Genomic DNA, 13,027 nt, shown 5'->3' on the forward strand with positions numbered 1-13,027 from the left:
TTACTGAGTGCTATTACCTCATGATGTGATGATGCTCTATGGCTGTGAGAAGAATGAACAGTTTTTTCTTAAAAGAGATACAGCCAGAATGTTCTTTGGAAGCCAGCATGGTGAGACTTGATCTTATTTACGTATTTACTTTATAAATGTTCTCAGGGGGGGCCAGTCCCTGGGGAAAACCATCATATCTGATACAGTAGAAGCTCAGCGAATTAGAGAAAGACCTGCAAGGAGATGGATTGACATAGTGGCTGTCACAATGGGCTGAAGGGTAGCCAGGACTGTGAAGAAGATGCAGGGTGGGGCGCTGTTCTGTTGCTATGCGGCAGTGTTCTGTTCGGTGGCTGTTAGTTGGAACCAACTCCAAAGCACTGAACAGCAATTATTGGAGTAGGTAGGGAGCTCTTCCTTCCCTACTCATATTTTGAGTGCCTTCCCCACTGACAAGTTCCTCTTCTAGCGCTGGATCAGACAATCTGCTGCTGCTGTCCAGGTTTCCACTGACTAATGTTTTTCAGAAGTTGACCACGAGGTCATTCTTCCTCGTCTGTCTTAGTCTAGAAACGCTGCTGAAACCTGTTCACGGTGGATGACCCTGATGGTATTCATCAACACACAAGGGACCATAGTACGACACACTGACAGTTAACAGTGAATATTAAATCTAGTATGAGGCTATGGAAGGAATGAAAAGAAAATGGAACTTCCCCACCAATATTTTGAGCCTCTCAGCCCCTTATCGCTAGTAACTCTGTTTACATTTTATTGTAATTTCATTTCATTGTAATTATTTAAATTAAATATTAACTAACTCAAGTCAAATGAGGTGCACTGAAATTAAAAATCAGAAAATTATGTACATTAGTTTGATATTTCTGCCTTCTTTAAAACACTAAGATACTATGGCTTGTTTTAATCCAGATAGGTTGAATTTTTTTTACTCAATAAATGCCCTATTTATGTATTGTTTTACAGTGTATTTTACAGTAGATTTTTTTAATGTCCCCAAAATTTGAACATTAAAATATATTATATTAAAAATGATGACAAAACAAATAGAAAATCTTGATTCTAGAAAATCAATATAGTTACATAAATGTAGTAACCATATAAATCTGTAGTAACCACCCTTTTAAGAGCATCATTAAAGTAGCTTCTAACTACCTCAAATTATTATTTTCAAGTTACTTAAGGCTTTAGACAGCCTATGTTCTGAGTAACTAATGCTTAAGGAAAAGTATACTGGAGATGACAAGAAACTACCAAACAGTGAACTTGAGTATATAATTACTAAATATTTTATGAACTATTCATCCTTGCATTCCTGCTTGAATATTTCTACTTGACAGATGCTACTTCCAGTTTTGTTTGGGGGGTTTGTTGTTGTTTTGTTTTTCAATGAAGGAGGCCAATTAAACTTAATTTTACGTCAAGAGTTCAAGAAAGGGTAACGCAAGGAAAAGAAAGAAGTCTCCATTCTGGAGAACGGATCCATTTTGAAATTCAGGTGGCATAAACAGTTGTACTTTGCATTTTGAACCAAACAAATATGTTTGGCTTCGTAGTTAAGTTGATTACTACTTGATTTATTATGCAAAAAGAGTCGAATATTTTTTAAAGTCTATGAACAAGCACTTTCCCCAAGCATTACAGATTAAGCAAAAACAAAGGGAGCGAAGAGAATTGGGGGAGGTCATGAATCTGTGTCTGCCGGGAGGAAGAGGGCAGTACTTTTGGGGAGTGCAATTTACATGAGCATGTGGGTCTTTTGTCAGGTTTGGGATGGATGACCTGAGTCCGATATATTGGTGAATAGCATTAACAAAGGTCTGGCTGTCAAAGCCTAGGAAGAAAAATGCAATTCGCTACAGCAATGAGGTGATGTCTGTGTTTGGGTGGAAAAGGATACCTAACGCAATAGGCAATTGAAATCACGCCATCAGTAAAAGGCCAGGGTGTGTGTGTGTGTGTGTGTGTGTGTGTGTGTGTGTGTGTGTGTGCAGGAATAGTATTATCTTTGTATTTCTCACCACAAAATAGCTATATTTGTATTTACTTGCTTTATATGACATAGCCAATGTAGAGGTTTTGATGGAAGAATAAGAAAAACATATCAAGATTCTAAATACTTCACCAATGCTTTTTTGTTATACATCCTATAGTCACCTCAATTCAGTGAACTATGACAAAAGAATTATTATTTCTTCATAATGTGTGGCTGCTGAGATGCAAGAAATTATGTGCTTGCATCTAAATAAGTGACATGGTGAGGTCAGTGGGTCCCTAACTCATCATATGCTAATTGCACCCACCTGACAATGGTGATCATATTGCTTGTTTCTATTTAAAGAAAATTAGAATTTAATAAAAGTACACTGGAGTCCAAAAGAAGTTTGCTCTTTTTTGGTCTCATTTTCCCCCTCGATAAGCCATGCTATCCAGAGTGGAGGACCATATCTAATCTCCCAATTAGGTCAGGCCCCAGGATAATCAATCTCTTTCACAGCAGATGCCTTGTTTTAGCAAATGAATGCTTGGTCTCAAAAGCAGTTTTGTGTGGAAGGAAAAGTGCAGTTGGCATGGGTGATTAGAACTCTTTTAAATCCTGTAAAAAGCTTCTGTAGCTCTGCCCACACTGTGAGCTGAAGGAGATGCTCTATATATTCATCTTGCAATGAGCATGGTGAGGATTTTCTGCAGTCTGGGAGAACATCTGTATGCATATAAATGGGCTCACTTGAAGTCCAACATTGTTAGATCCATTTTCATTAAACTGTGATTTTGATAAAATCTGAAACTTGTATATATGTTTTCAATAGGGAGTCTCCTTATTGATTAGGGATGCCCTTTAGAACAAATAATTATTAGATAAAAATTAATGGAATTGAAAATATAACACCACATTGACATGATTGTCCTATCTGTTGCTTGGGCTGCATTCACTCCAATTTGTCAATGCCTTGGTAGCTGATACCCTTACACTCCTCTCTGGACTGTGCATAAACAGCATGGGGGACAGCATTGAAAGAAATAAGAGGAATATATAATCAGCTTTTTACTAATCTATGTAAACAAAACTGTAGGCTGATATGATATTCAGCACTCAACTTGCTTGAGCAAAGAGATATGAAACATAGTGAAATGTTTCTCAAGCTAATGTTTTTGTAAAAACTCTATGACCTAAATAAATTACTTGGCATAATTAGTGTTAAAAATCTGATTACTGGAACTTGTCAGTGCTGCATCAGCTACATACCAAGGGATACAGGAAGCAAACCAGGAGGCCACGTGGATACAAGTTTCCTGCCTTAGGGGAGCAGGTTGCAAAATCCAAAGCACGTAACTGAAATATTTGCCTGGCAAGTGAGGAAAAAATACCCACAAAAACAAGTGTTTACCAGGGTATTTGGGGTTTTATCATTTCAACCTCATTCTAGAATGGTAAGTTTGCCAATTGCTCTGTCCTCTTTAGCATAGTTTCAATCGAGGAAAGGTATAATCTCTGGAAAGTTAAAGTTTTCCATAATGAAGATTGATAAGACATTTGAGGAAGAATTAAAGACTGATGAACTTTAATTTGAGGTTCACTTGATGCAAATTACTTCTTACCTTTCATGTAACTTAAAGATGAAAAATGTATAGGATTATATTACATTCTTAAGGACAACTTGGTAGATAAGGTAGAAGTCCAATGAGATGATTACATATTTGTTTGTTGTTGTTGGTTTTTCAATAAAGGTATTCTTAAAAACATTAAAAAGCATTGTGACATTTCACATATGCTTATTCTAATTTGGAACAGTATTTTAATATACTTAGTTGGATAGTTTGCATATATTAATAGCCTTAAACTGTTTTATCTCAACACAGTTTGATGTTCAGAACTGATACTCCACTACATTTTAGATTTAAAACTTCATTTAATTACTGTAGCGGGCAAAACAGTTCACAGTTATTGAATTAAATTACAATTCTTCAACAACAGCTCTACTAAATCCAAAATGACTTACAGAATCTAGAGAATGCTAAGAAACGTTCATTCCTATCATAGAGTCCTTTCAGCACAGCTTGGTTTATACATGAATTATTTCTTCCTCAGGAACAGATCTGTAATAAAAGAGGAGGGAAAATCTGAAAGAAAATATGCCACAAAGTTAACAGTGCGTTTGTACTGGATACGTGTGTGGGGATTTTTAGTCTCTTCTTCAATGATTAATAATTTTATCATTATTTTTAACTAGGAAAAATATACATCTATGTTCAGTTTCAGAACTATATACATTATAATTCCCATATAGGTGATGTGTAGTTTAAGAGTATTTTTCCCTATACTCCTGAACGTTTGTAAATCTTCCCACTCACTCTATTTTTGGCCTTCCCATGTGACCTTATAAGTGACTCAGTGTGACCTTATAAGATGTGGTAGAACTACCCTCATGGCTTTTGTCCTCTCATTCTTTGACGGGAGTAGAAAGCCTCATCTTTCTCCTGCAGAGTGGCTGGTGGTTTCGAACCAGGACTCCTTCCTTGCACTTGCTAGTTTGACCGTACTGTTGAAATAAACCAATCACTGTGCATTGTAGAAGTTACTAAGCATCGAAAACCTTCAGGAGTTTGTTTTGTTCAAAGCATACCAGGAATGATGATCCCAAAGCAGAAAAGATGACAAAGGTTGTACCTGTATGTTACCTAATAAATCGCTCACTTACCATGCAACTGAGTGTTGAACAGGGTGTGAATTACATAATTATTCAAATAAACTAATAATTTTTAAATAACAATAATAACTTCAAGCAAACCAAAAAATTGCCAGTAGTTTCCCTGCCAGCACTCTTTCTATAACAGGTCTTTCATCACACAAATGCTTCACATTTGCTGATGGCCGTTAGGCTCTATTTCGTTGTAGCTTTGATTTGTTCTGCCATTTTATGCCCTTTTTCCTATCACATTGCACTTGGATTTTGCCAGGGTAATGGGCCTTTTCATTTTATATATCTCAGGCAGATCCTTAACTTCAGTGATTTTAAGAAGCTTTAAAAGTTATCAAATATGAGAATTTGTCATAAATGAATATAATCTCAATACTTTTCACTTAGCATATATTAATTTGCATAAGCCAAGAGAAATAGTCATATAACTTTAGAGCTAGATGAAATACTAAAGAAAAAAGATTAATTAGACATGGTACTTATGTCCCTACCTTATTATTTCATAGAATTTAAGGTAGGCTAATTATTATGCCATAAAAAATTAATATGCCATGCAACATGATTTTTTTACATTCCATTTCAATGTTTTCCTCCCATACAATCTGTTACCTCCCAGTTCATTAATTTTTACAAGAGCTCCACAATTGATCTTTGTATATCCTGAATTTGAAAAGAAAATTCAAGAGACAGCACATGTATTTTCATATTGAATGACTTTTTTTCTTATGGAAAGATAGCATGTCCCATAGAAGAACTCATATTTTAAGCATAATTAAATCATAGAGAAAATGGAGATATATTTCTTAACAGATGTAACAGAAGTTTATACATACTATTTGATTTATTGACTGAAGGAAAAATGGCAAAGTTAAAATACTATTATCAGACTATATTTAATTTGTAGATAAGAAAGCTAAGGCTCAAAGAAAAATAGCATGCTCACGAACACACAGGAAATGACCCAACCAAACCAAACGTAAGGCCCTCAAGTCAATGCCAAGACACAGCAACCTTATAGGACTGAGCAGAACTGCCCTTTGGGTTTCTGAGACTTTAAGTCTCTGCAGAAACAGAGAGCCTCATTTTTCTCCCTTGTGTTTCCTTGAGGTCAGTCACACAATGCGTAGTGCACTACACCAGCGAGGCCCTCAGGAAGTGATTGAACGGTCTCTGCTAATATCTGAATAAACACCTTTCTGCAACTTGACACTAGTTTGAAGACAGGCTGGGATTTTGTTTACTACCTCACCAAGAAATTAGAATAGACCTTCAGAAGGCTAGATCAAAAACTTTGCTTAAGCACATCTTTCCAGTAATGTTTTCTCTGTCTCCAGAAAGGGAGACTTTTTACTTCTGTAAATAGACAGCGTCTCAGAACCCGCAGGGCAGTTCTACCATGTCCTATGGGGTCTCTAGCAGTCAGAGTGGACTCAATGGCAGTGAGAGAGAGTTCAAGTTAATCTCCTGGCACAATATCAGACACTGGTCCATTGTAGTCAGAAGATTTCCCCCAGGCATGTTTGCCTTCTTTCTAGTCCGTCTTAGGCTGACAGCCTGTCCACCATGGTGACATTGATGGCTTTGATAGCGCGGTATCTTAGCTCCCAATATCACAGCAAGACAAACCGACAGAAGAGCGGTGAACACAGACATGAGTTAGTAACGTGCTCAGGTGATTTGGATGATCCCTTTTTTGATATTGCGTGAAAATTCAGCGTAATGTTAAGCGGCAGCTGCTTCAAAGGTAGTTGGAATATGACATCTAAAACCATATTAATAAAATTATATGAAAATCATAATCTATAACTTATAAAGGGTTTGTGAGGGAAGACAAGTAGGGAGAAGTAATGGGAAGCGATATCGGGGCTCTAGTGGGAAGAGAATGCTTTGAAAATGATGAAGGCAGCAAATGTGCAACTAAGCTTGACACAGTGGATGAATGTAGGGATTGTGATAAGAGACATAGAGCCCCCAATAAAAGTATTTAATAAAAAAATTATACTTTCAAACCTGGCCTATTTCTCAAGAAAGTTTCTAAAAATGATTCTTGGGCTGTTGTTTTTTTTTAATTTTAATGTTTTAGTTTAATTCTCAGACAAATGGTTTTAAACTATACAACATCTGCTCAAAGCTCTGAACTTGTTTTCTAGTGTTTAAATAAATCCAATAAAAATGTATTATTTACTGTGTGTGCTAACTCTTAAAGCCTTTGCTTTTCTTCTAATTGATGGTAGCTGTATGCACACAAATTCAGCAAATATGGGCAGCTCAGGAATTAAATACAGCCTGAGCAATGGCTTGGGGCATAATATTCTACTTCTACTATCCAATATTTCTGTCATTTCTAAGTAGAAAAGAAAGTAATTTTCCAAGCAAAATATTGGCTTGAGTTCTAAGAACTAAACTATTGATTTTAAAAAAGGTTAGCTTCAGTGGCAAATATTTACACTATAAATTGAAGCTAAAATACGTATTTCATCTAAGGACACTCAGATGATTTAAGGACAATCATAATGCCAGACATTAATATAAATATTTTGCTATTTCCCCATATTGCTTTTGATTTCTCTTTCTCTATAAACATCCGTACCAAGTGTCTCAAAATTTAAGTCATTCAAAAGTTTGCTAAAATCCTTTTCCTTTCAAAATTGAGGTTTGGTTACTTTTATTTTTTTTTTTTTTCAGGGGAGAGCACGAACACGGTCCCCCACTACCACAGACTATGCGGTCGAGTTTCCCACATTTGGGGAAATCGCAGGGTCAGCACATCCGGAGTGCAATGGGTGGACCTCGCCCTGGGAAAACCACCTTCCTGGTCATGGTCCCTCCCTAGCCAGCTAAGTATCGAGGTTTGGTTATTTTTCACTAGCCAATCTGGATAGCCATGTTTCTTGCTCCTTTTTTGAATGACAAAAATATTGATGTTAGTCTTTACTTACAAGTCAAGAGTGCTTGTGGGTCTTTGCTGATATGATTAACATGTGTATTATGATTCCAAGCAAACATTTCATCCCCCTCTCCGGTGCGCAGGACTGATAGATCGCTCTGTTGTCTACCCTCCTTACGACAACCACAAATTCCCACACGCGGTCAATCAGTTGACTACTTCTTGCCGCCCTCACTACAATCCTGTTATGTTCACAAAAACAGCTGAGAATAACCTCCAAAGGCCCCAATACTTCTTCTAGGTGTGGTTGCTGTGGCTGGGTGCCATGAAGTCTGTTCTGAATCACCGGGACCTGTATGTACAAGAGAATGGAACCCTGCTCGCCCAGGTTTTGCTACATCTGAGCTCACTGTTACAGTCACTGCGTCGACTCATAGGTAGATATGATCATGAGCACGCCTTACGGTTTTCCTCGGCATCTTCATTATTTGATTTCTGGTAGGCAAAGAATAGACTAGGGTGAAGATCCACCTGCTGCCAAATTGTCTTTGACTGTGATCGACCAGTCATCCCTGTGGGGCTCACCCTAGTACAAGCAACAGCTAAGCAGGTGAGGGTTCCAGAGCAAGGGACAGAATATATACCAGGGGGAGACGAGTCCAGCTGACTGACACATCTTTAGGCCCTACATATGTCTGTCACTGTTTAAAGTACAGCCGTAAAGATGACTCAGAAATATAGAAAGAGCAGCTAATATCCTACCTAACAATTCCTGAAAACCCTAATCCCAGTCTGAGATGCCTGCATGTAAACTGAACCAGTCAAAGGGTCTCTAGTATCTGACAGATACGTTTTGCCCTCTCATCAAGGGTCCCCAAACTAGATAACCAACACATGAATGCTCCCAGCCCTGGACTACAAAACTATGACTCCTCATGCTATTTCTTGCTATTTTGCCTCCCACACTTCTACTCGTATGTATTTCTCAATGTTTTCTGCTATTTGCTATGACATTGGGGTTTGGGAGGCTCGAAAAGTAATATCCTGGTCTCAGCATTCTGAGTCTGGAATCAATCCAGTGACAAATGCACATTCTCAACAGAAGAAAATTATCACTTAAAATTCCACCATATTAAAGAGAAAGCTAATTTCTAGAATTAGAATGTTTCAGACATGTCTTTTAAATAGATTTTTCAGCTTCTGATTTCCACATGTTTATTAAGTACTAGTTCTCTCTTAATGCAAATGTGCAAATATTTATATATCTATAATAAATACTCCAAAGGAAAAACAATACAGACATATATACACACCCATGTTTATCACAGTGCTATCCATAATAGCTAAAAGATGTAAACAATCAAATTGCCTGTCTGTGGAGGGATCAATAAACAAACCCTGGTACGTATATACAATGACCTATTATGCATCCCTAAATATCAATGACGTAGCTGTCAAATGCCTCATGACATGGAAACATGTGGGAGACCTGGTGTTCAGCAAAATGAGTCATTCTCGTGAAGACAATGACTACATGAGACCAGTGTTACAAAAGAAATTATTTTCACACCAAAAGAAGCAGACTTTGATGATTATGTGAAGTCTGCAGGGGTGGGGAGGGGAGAATTTAAGGGAAGGAGGAAAGAAAATAAATAAATGAATGAAAATAACTTTTTTAAGACCCTGTGGGTTGCTCTGTGAAAAATGGATTGTAGCAAATGAGAGTGAAAGTTGATAAGAGGCTAGATGAGCTAGTTCAGAAGATGATGATCCAAGAGACCAGGGAAGAGAAGAAATGCATGGAGTTGGAATGCGGATATTGTCCCCAAAGCCGTCTTTATAAGGCTCAGATCACTTCATCCCTTTGCTTAAAAAACCCTTGATTCCCTCTGAGCCAGTTTCCCTTGATAAGCTATAGCAGGGTCTTCCGTGTATCATTACATCTTTGTCTATAACATCAGTCTTCCTTCACATACATGTCACTGTGGACTCTGGCATATTGCTACTCAAATGGTTTTTTGTTTTGTTTTCATTCATTGGGATTAATACATATAGCATATCATTCCACATTTCAATCCAGTAGAATTGTACAGTGGCTACCACAAGCAGTTTCCAAGCATTCTTTTTATACATGGTCTCCTTGATATCATCTACCTTTTACCCCTTCACCAATACTGTATCACCCCCACCGCCTCCTTCCCAAACTCCTTATTCTACTTGCTATCCCTATAGATCCATCAACCCTGGGTTTCATATACTGAAAAACAGGAAAGCATATATTGACATAACACCTCAGAGTTACACTCTACTATCAATGAAAAAAAGCAAAAATATAATACAAACCAAAATAACAGAAAAATTTGAAAACCAGATCAGGTCCAGCATGATCCCCCTATGACGCATGCTACTCAAATTTCAATGTAGGGGTGGTGAAGAATATTGAAACTCCCATGGACTGCTAAAAGTCTAGGAAAACACGAGTCTAGGAAGAAGTACGACCAGAGTGCTCCTTAGAGGCAAGGACCATTGGACATGATGTCAGGAGAGACTAGTCACTGGAGAAAGACATCATGCTTGGTAAAGTAGAGGGGCGGAAAAGGGAGAAAGGTTCTCAATAGGATAGATTACCAAGGTGGCTGCAAAACTGGATGCAAGCATGGAACAATTGTGAAGATGGCTCAGGGCTGGGCAGTGTTTCCCTTGTGCTCAGGGTCACTATGGATCAGTACTGACTATAGGTCTACTCACAACAACCTAACCGCTTAACTGAGAATCTGGCTAAACTGAGGATGCTGACTGAGTAGATCTGGGAGGGGCCTGGAATTTTCCATTTCTAACAAGTTTCCAGAGGATAGTGTTTCATATTACAAAGCCTTGCACTGTCTTAGGTACCATTAAGTTGGTTCCTACTCATAGCGACCCTATGTACAACAGAACAAAACATTGCCCAGGCCTGCACCATCTTCAGAATTGCTATGTTCACCCACTGTCTCAATCCATCTCATTAACAGTTTTTCTTATTTTTGCTGACCTTTTATTTTATCAACGTCTTTCTCCAAGAACTGGCACCTACTATCCAAAGTGTGTAAGATCAGTCTTGAAATCTAGGGAGCATTCTAGCTATACTTCTTCCAAGAGAGAGAGTTGTTTCTCTGGTGGTTCTTGGTACTTTCAATATTACACACAAATACCATAATTCAAATGCACCAATTATGCTGTGGACTTTTATTTAATGGTTCAATTTTCACATGCATATGAGACAACTAACAATTCTCTTCAAGTATTTGGTTATATCTTAGAAGTTTTCTTTTCTTTTTTAAATTATTTTATTGGGGGCTTGTAGAGCTCTTATCACAATCAGTACATACATCCATTGTGTCAAGAACATTTGTCCATAAGTTGCCATCATCATTTTCAAGACATTTTATTTCTACTTGAGCTCTTGGTATCAGCTCATTTCCCCCCCTCTTCATGAACCCTTGATAAGTTACATTTTTTTTTTCATGTCTTACACTGATCAATGCCTCCCTTAAGCCACTTTTCTATTGTCCATCCCCCTGGCAGGAGGTAATATGTACATCATTGTGATTGGTTCTCCCTATCTCCCCCGACCTTCTCCTAACCTTCCTGGTCTCACTACTCTCATTAATTTTCCTAAGGGGGTTATCTGTCCTGGAGTCCCCATATTTCCAGTTCCTGTCTGTACCCATGCCCATGCTCTGATCTAGCCAGATTTATAAGGTGGAATTGGGGCCATGATAGTTGGGGGAAGGAAGCATTAAAGAACTAGAAGGAAGTTGTATGTTTCATCGGTGCTATACTGCACCCTGACTGACTCGTCTCTTTCTTGTGACCCTTCAGGAAGGGGATGTCCAATTATCTACAGATGGACTTTGTATCTCCACTCTGCACTCCCCCTCATTGACAATGATATGATTTTTTGTTCTGGGTGTTTGATGCCTGATACCTGATCCCATCAACACCTCATGATCACACTGGTTGGTGTGCTTATTCCATGTGGACTTTGTTGCTTCTCAACTAGATGGCCACTTGTTTATCTTCAAGCCTTTAAGACCCCAGATGCTATATCTTTTGATAGCAGGGCACCATTAGCTTTCTTCACCTCATTTGCTTATGGATCCATTTTGTCTTCAGAGATCGTGTCAGGAAGGGGAGCATCACAGAATGCCACGTTATTAGAACAAAGCGTTCTTGCATTGAGGGAGTATTTAAGTAGTGGTCCAATGTCCGTCTACTACCTTAATGTTTGACACACACATATATACATATATGCATATAGGTCTATTTCCTTACCCTTATATACAAATATATTTACATAGGTACATACCTCTATAAATATATTTATATATGTACATGCCTCTATAAATATATTTATATATGTACATGCCTCTATAAATATTATATATATGTACATGCCTCTATAAATGCCCTTTGCCTCCTAGCTCTTTCCTGTTTCCTTTTACTTTCCTCTTGTCCCACTATCATGTTCAGCCTTCAGTCAAGTTTCAGTAATTCCTCTCAGTTACATTGCCCTTGATCAAGCCCTACTAGGCATCCTACGCCCTCCTCGCCATTGATATTTAGATCAGTTGTTGCACTCTTGTCCCTGAGTTTGTTAATACCCACTTCCTTTCCCCTGCCTCCCCCCTCCAATGCCCTGTTCCAAACCATCCCTCTTGTTGTTTTCTCTTCTGGATTGTTTATCCCACCTACCTTATCTAGATAGACATGCAGAGATAATAATAAGCACAAAAGCAAGACAGAGCAAAACAAAATAATAAGCTTTCATAACTCTACCCTCTGTATGCTTGACCACATTTAAGGATATACTTGCAGCAAAGGTAAATACCCACATAGAAATATCCTCTGACATATATGTGTGTGTGTGTGTGTGTGTGTGTGTGCAAACTCTCATTTTCCCTTATGCAACCCTTTAGCCTGCATGTCTATCAATGTGCCTCCTTATAGATCACCATGATGGCAGGGTGGTGTATGTAAGAGCACTTCCCTCTGTTGCTTTAACATTTTCTGCTCTACCAGTCTTCTCTTACCTTCATAATTACTTTTTGCCAACCTACTTCTTATTGTATAAGTTAAATCAAGTTGAGTGTATCTTCACATGGAAGTTCTGTGACTTTATTATTCCCTATTTTTATTTTTTATTTTTTTTAAACAATTTATTGGGGCTCATACAACTCTTAACACAGTTCATACATATACATACATCAATTGTATAAAGCACATCTGTACAGTCTTTGCCCTAATCATTTTTTCCCTCCTCTGTTCTTTTTTTACATTTTATTAGGGCCCTATTTTTATTTTGTAATTGTCTTTGTCACAATTTGTTATCTCTGGTTCTCTATTTTCAATCTTGTAGGTTTATTTTACTTTCAATACTTCATCTAGATTG

At 37.8% G+C, this 13,027-nt stretch overlaps 1 non-coding gene across 1 annotated transcript; it reads right to left on the minus strand.

Annotated features, from left to right (window-relative positions):
• Positions 1–7,391: 7,391 nt before the first annotated feature.
• Positions 7,392–7,554, minus strand: LOC142443826 (U1 spliceosomal RNA). Its single transcript, XR_012783571.1, has one exon. It is a non-coding gene; the product is annotated as a U1 spliceosomal RNA (small nuclear RNA).
• Between the last annotated feature and the right edge of the window lie 5,473 nt (positions 7,555–13,027).

This window comes from Tenrec ecaudatus, chromosome 3 (genome assembly GCF_050624435.1).
Source record: "Tenrec ecaudatus isolate mTenEca1 chromosome 3, mTenEca1.hap1, whole genome shotgun sequence".
Taxonomy (NCBI): domain Eukaryota; kingdom Metazoa; phylum Chordata; class Mammalia; order Afrosoricida; family Tenrecidae; genus Tenrec; species Tenrec ecaudatus.